The sequence below is a fragment of the Electrophorus electricus genome, chromosome 6 (assembly GCF_041902795.1).
Source record: "Electrophorus electricus isolate QZ-2024a chromosome 6, ASM4190279v1, whole genome shotgun sequence".
Lineage (NCBI taxonomy): Eukaryota > Metazoa > Chordata > Actinopteri > Gymnotiformes > Gymnotidae > Electrophorus > Electrophorus electricus.
In genome coordinates this window covers 15,746,597-15,753,190 of record NC_137502.1, presented here as the reverse complement: position 1 = coordinate 15,753,190, position 6,594 = coordinate 15,746,597, and positions in this window count along the sequence as shown.

Sequence of the window (6,594 nt, the reverse complement as noted above, 5' to 3'; positions counted from 1 at the left end):
TTGACCTGTAGTTAGCGGCAATAGTGGGCGGCTTGACTTATCATAGTGGCGTTTCAAAGTGAGTCTTTTGTTGAGAAGTTGCGCACTGACTTGCTGGGTGATCTTGCAGACAGGCTCTAGGAGTCTGGTACTTACTGAAATGGCTGCGCGTGTCTGCCGTGACATCAACAGCTCAGCAGGAGACCCTAGTATAGGATCACGGGGGATATTCATGAGGTTTAGAAGATTGAGAAAGACATCAGTACCGTCTCTGTGTGATTTCTCCATGAGTTGTTTTGCACTGCGGACTGCCCTTTCTGCAAGACCATTTGACCTGGGAAACTCAGGACTGCTGGTGATGTGGACAAAATCCCATTGTTCAGCAAAATCTTTGAGATGTTGACTAGTGTATTGTCTAGCATTATCAGTGAAAAGGGTGTGGGGCGTACCGTGGACTGAGAAATGTCTTTTCAGTTTAGAGATGATTGTATGCGATATCATGTTGTAGAGAAGGTCAATTTCGCATCAACCAGAGTACGAGTCCACGAGCACTTGGTAATGTTTCCCACACCAATCAAAGATGTCCGCAGCCACTGTGGACCATGGAAGACTTAGGATGGGTTGGAGGTGGAGAGGTTCTCTTTGTTTGTGAGACTTGGTGCTGTTGCATACTGTGCATGAGTGTAAATTCTCTATGATGTCTTTTGACATTGTTGGCCAGAAGACTACACTCCTAGCCCTGCGCTTGGTCGCTTCGATAACTGGGTGCCCCCTGTGTACAATGTTGATATACTCTTTGTGCAGGGATTGCGGAATGACTGCTTTGTGGCCTTTCATTATGATGTTGTCCACCACTGTGCGTTCATCCCTGTACGGGAAGAAAGGACCAGCGGCTGGTAGAAGTTGGTGCTCTCTGACAGGCCATCCCTGCTGAATAACTGCACTGAGGTCTTGTAGTGTGTCATCCTTTGTTGTGTGCTTTCTAAGCTCCTCGAGACGAGCTGTGGAGATGTAACAAACTGACATAAATTCGAAGGCATCGTCCTCGGCAGGACTTGACGGGGTTTGCATGTTTGGAGCTCTTGAAAGTGTATCTGCTAGATACATGTACTTTCCCTTTTTGTACACCAGATTGAGGTCATAGTTCTGTAGCTTGCGCAGCATCCTCTGAAGATGAGCAGGGGCTGCGTGAATGGGCTTCTTCATGACAGTCACTAAAGGTTGGTGGTCTGTCTCAACAATTGTTGCTTTGCCACCTATGTAGTGTCTGAATTTTGTGCAGGCAAACAGCCAGGAGCTCCTTTTCTATTTGAGCATACTGTGTCTCTGTGTCTGTGAGGACACGTGATGCAAATGGTACTGGTCTGCCATTTTCCAAACATGCAGCTCTGAGTCCGTAGCATAAAGCATCGCACATGAGTGTGACTGACTGTCTGACATCATAGTACGCCAATACTGTTGGACTGGACAGACATGCCTTGAGGCAGTCGAATGCCTCCTGATGCTGCTGGAACCAGCACCCTGCAGTCTCTTTGTGGGTTAGTTTCCTCAGGGGCACTGCGATGTCACTGAAATTTGGTATATACTTGGCAAGGTAATTGACCATGCCTAGGAAGCGTTATAGTGACAAGACATCTGTGGGGACTGGCATGTTGACGATTGCTGCAGTCTTGGAAGGATCAGCTTTTAAATCGTCACTTGTGAAGATGTGGCCTACATAGCTTACTGGGTCCAGACAAAACTTGCACTTATCTGGATTCAGCTTGAGGTTGACTTCTCTTGCACGATTGAGTACTTTCTTCAAGTTGGCATCATGTTCAGCTATTCCTCGGCCTCCGATGATGATGTCGTCGACAATGACAGAACATGGCTGGCCCGTGAACAGATGTTCAATGGAGCGCTGAAACACTTCACTAGCAGAGCTGATGCCAAACGGCATTCGCAGGAACCTGTAGCGCCCAAACGGAGTACTAAATGTGGTTAACATTGAAGACTTTTTGTTTAGATGGATCTGCCAGAAGGAGTTTTTAGCATCTAGGACAGAAAATACTGTTGCTCCCGCCATCTGGGCTGCTACTTCTTCAACACTATGCACAGGGTGATGGGGTCTCTTCAGTGCTGTGTTGAGGTCTTTTGGTCCAATTTCCTGCTTGCCCTTCTTATGTACTGTCACCATTGAGGAGACACAGTCTGTAGGCTCGGTGACTAGAGTTATGATACCAATACTCCGCAAGTGTTCTAGTTCCGCTTTGACTCTATCTTGCATCATGACAGGCATGCAGTGCACTGGTCAGATAACAGACTGTATACTGGGGTCTACTGTCATAAAGTATGTGACTGGGAGTTTTCCAAGCTCATCACTGAATAGGTCTTTATATTTGGTGAAAATTTGTTAAAATCTGCGTTGCTGTCCATGCTGACCTGATGGACTTTTGGGCTCATTTTGACTATACCCATGCTCATACATGCACAAAAACCTAGTATCGGTTGCACTTCTTTATTGACTATGAAGGAGGGCAGGGAATGGTATTGCCCGTTTAAGCAGCATGACAGTACGACCATGCCATCGATCTTAATCGTGGTGCCTCCGTAAGCTACGAGGCTGGCTGTTTCCTTTAGCCTTACTAATTGTTCCCCGTTAGTTAGTTAAAAGTCCCTAGCGACATTACGTTGCATTTTGCTCCTGTGTCGACTTTCATTTCGGTGATCTTGCCATTTATGGGTATTGTGACGAATCCTTCATCTTTTTCAGAAGCCGTATAGTTGAGACAGTCGACGCAGTTGGTGACCTCGATGCCATCTACATAAAACATTACATCTCCGCACTCTGTGGGCTGTTCTACTTCCACTTCATGCACACGTGGTTTGAGAGCTTTACTGGGTAGAGTTCTGTGACTCCATAGTCTAGACTTGCAACAGCTTTTGAAAGTTTTCCGCAGTTACGACACTGTTGTCCGAAGGCTGGACACTTATCTCATCTAGCTACATGACTGTGCCCACAGTTATTGCAGTTCGAGATGTTCTGGACGAAAGACCGGGGTTTTGACTGATGTTTTCTATTCAAAATGGGCATTACTGCATCAACACTGGTAGCTTGTGTGGCTAGCATCTTGTTATTTTGTTCAGTCATCTCGTGAATGCGACAGAGAGAAATGGCATTTGCGAGCATCAACTCATTATCTCCCAGCAGAGATTTTCACAGTGAGTCACTACTTATGCCACACACGATTCGCTCACACATTAGCTCATCAGTCAAGTCTCCAAAATAGCAACTTTTGGCCTTGATCCGTAATTCACTAATGAATCTATAGCAATTAGTAAGTAGACCATCTATTACAAGTGGTGCCAGACCAAGGCCAGGAGGATTGTGAAGGACCCCACCCATCCTGACAATAGGCTTTTCTCCCTGTTGAGGTCAGGGAAGTGCTTTCCCTCCCTGAAGACTAACACAGAGAGACTTAGGAGGAGCTTCTTCCCACAGGCCTTTCGGGCTCTGAACCAGGGCAACTGATGGGACTAATCTTCATTCACTGGATTCCCCCACTGGACTGGACCATTGTTCACTATAACATCATACACACTCTTACACACCCATATTTTGCTATTTGCACTGCGCTATATAGCACAACTTCACACTGAACTGGAAAATTTTTAAATTGTAATTTGTATATAATCATAATCGTGTTTATTTTTTACCCAGACAAATTCTATTTTATATTTTAGGCTTTATTTTCTTTCCTTTACAAATACATTTTAGGATTTATTTCAGTTTAACCTTACATTACACTGATCTGTATATTTTTCTGTATCGCTCCTTGGTTTACGGGCAGAGCAGTCAACAAAGGCATTTCACTGCCAGTTATACTGCGTATGACTATAAATGTGACAAATTATCTTTGATTTGATTTGAACTGAATTATGTTTAGTGATTTTAGTGTAGTGTAACCCCTGTTTTTTTGTAATTATATAAATATGTCAATTCAGACTGGGGCAAGCAAAAAAGTGATAGCTCCTATGCATGTTGGATGGATATATATATATATATATATATATATATATATATATAGTGATAGCTACTGTGTGTATAGGTGTATAGGATGTTTTTCAAAGTGAAAAAAAAAAAACATCTGAATGGAGAAGAAAAATTCAACATGTGGGAGAAAGCAGAAAATGGTTCACTGCACTTCGAAATTTAAATAGTATTTTTCATTAGAAACTAGTGCTTCCACAAAAGCTTTCAATCAGCTCATCTCACCACTAAGAGCTAGCTTTTGTGGCTTCCAAATGATTTCTGTAATGCGGGGTGGCCCGAGTGCCGATTTCTGTAATGCGTGGTGGTCCGCGTATATATATTTATTAATATATAAACATGACATGACTGACATGAGTTTAAATACACACAGACGAAACGAGGTACAGGTGTGTGCCACAAACGGAGGTCCTCCCACTGCATGTGGCTGGCCAAACCACATGCCTATATAAACAAAAAAGCAAAACAACAAAAATAGCCTATAATTTAAAAAAAATTATAGCAGTGCTCTGGTGAGTTTTCAAGACCCTGCTGTTTCAGTGTTTTTGAGTCTGCCTAATTTAGCTAGCTAGATGTATTTTTTGGTCAGATTTTTGTGTCAGTGTCCACTTAGTTTATTCAGTGTTCACATACCATTCTTCAAAATGATGAGTCTTCAGCATTAGTCTGAAAATATCTGTTACTCAAAGACCATGTTTACAAAATAATATTTGTTATTCAAAAATAATTTCCTTTTTGTATATTCTCAACTCAAATATGGTCTCAAATTACATTTAAAATAGCATAATAGTCTTTAAAAAGTTTTCTAAAATCTGACCAGAAGACACCGTGGTGAAAGGGAAACGTTTCTAGGTGTTTGAAATAACATTGGGACTGTGCCTAAGAATTAAGCGGAGCTGATTTTAAATGGAACAAACAATAGTATTATGTCGTAATAGGTAGATAATAAACTGGGGCTGCGAAGAAGTATGTAACCTAGCGAGAAGACAACAATACAATTACAGACTCTTCTGAAATGCAACTCTTCTGAAATGCGTTAAAAGTTACTCCACAATATCTCAAGAGAATCTTAAGGTAAGTCTTTAAAATTGCCGGCTGGTGCGAAAGCGTTCCAAACGATGCTGACATAAACTCTACATTTCAAAAAGGATTTAAAAGGAATAAATATACCTATCACGAGCCTTTCGGTTAACAAAAATGTATTACCAATAGGCGGTTAAAGTGATTACGATTATACGAAAGATTTATGAATAATACATATGGTCAACACCTTTTTAATTATGTAACGTGGAGCGGTCACGAGGCGGACGCGTACGCTGAGAAGAGCGAGATTTATTAAGGGCAAATCTATAATCAGAGTCATAGTCACAGTCCAGGGTCAATGAGCCAGTGCGGAGAGTCCGGGAATACATAGTAAACAAACGAGAAAAAACACACGATAGAGAATAGGCAAACAGGCCACAATAAGGAACACAAACTACACGAGCAGGCTAAGAAATACGAGCAGAACAAGCACGACAGGGCTTATTACATACAACTACAGAGAACAAAGAGGGATGGATAAGAGACTGAGGCTAGGAATTACAAAGACTAGCACTAACAGGGGAAAACCAAGGGTTTTAATTCACATATACATGAGGGCTAACAAAGAACAGTTAACAAGACTGGAACAGGAATGCAGAAAATGAAACAATAACATGAGACAGGGAATCGATGGAGACAGGCATGCTAGCAGGGGCCAAATTAAATATAATAGTTTTCATTTATGATCTGTATTCTTACATGCATAAGACCTTTCTTACAAAAATAAAGACTGAAATCAAACTTTTAAACATGTCTCTCTCTAGGTAACAAGAACAGACTGGAAACATGGATACATGTAAAATATCAAATGTAGAAAATGAAACTGAACAAATTAAGCAGTGGGAGAAAGAAAGGAAGTCACTGCAGTCTGAGCTCAAGGCTTGTCAAGAGAGACTGCATCATAGTCAGATGATTGTGGCAGCTCTCCAGAGGATCTATAAAGAATATGGAAAGGACTCGGAGGGTCTGCTGAGAGAGTTCAGGACACTGATGAGCACCATAGAAGAGGTTTTGCAAACGTGAACTTTTTTCTAGCATTTTTTATTTGAACATCTAATTTCCCCTGTATTTCTTCAGCATATGATGACTTGACAAAGCCAACATTTTGTCATTTTTCTTCTTGTTATAACATCAATATTTTTAGTGTACCTTATTCAAGTTTTGAGTTATGTTAATGTGACGAGACTGTGTCAAAAAAAATGTAGTTTGTTCACAAGTATCCCTTACTAATTATTGTTCTTCTTCTTATTATTCTTATTATAGTTTTTTATTATTATTTCAGCAGAATTATTATTATCCTTGATAAATGAAGAGATGCCACTTTTTCCAGTTTGTTCATAAACCTTGATATATTGCATTGACTTGCAGAAAATGTAACATTCCATTATTTACTCTACTGGTTTCATTTGACACAGGAGAATGATGTTGAAAATGTTGTTGAAACCAAGCCTGCAAAAGCCAAGACTAAGCAGAAAAAAAGCTGGGTGGAAGACGACTCAGTG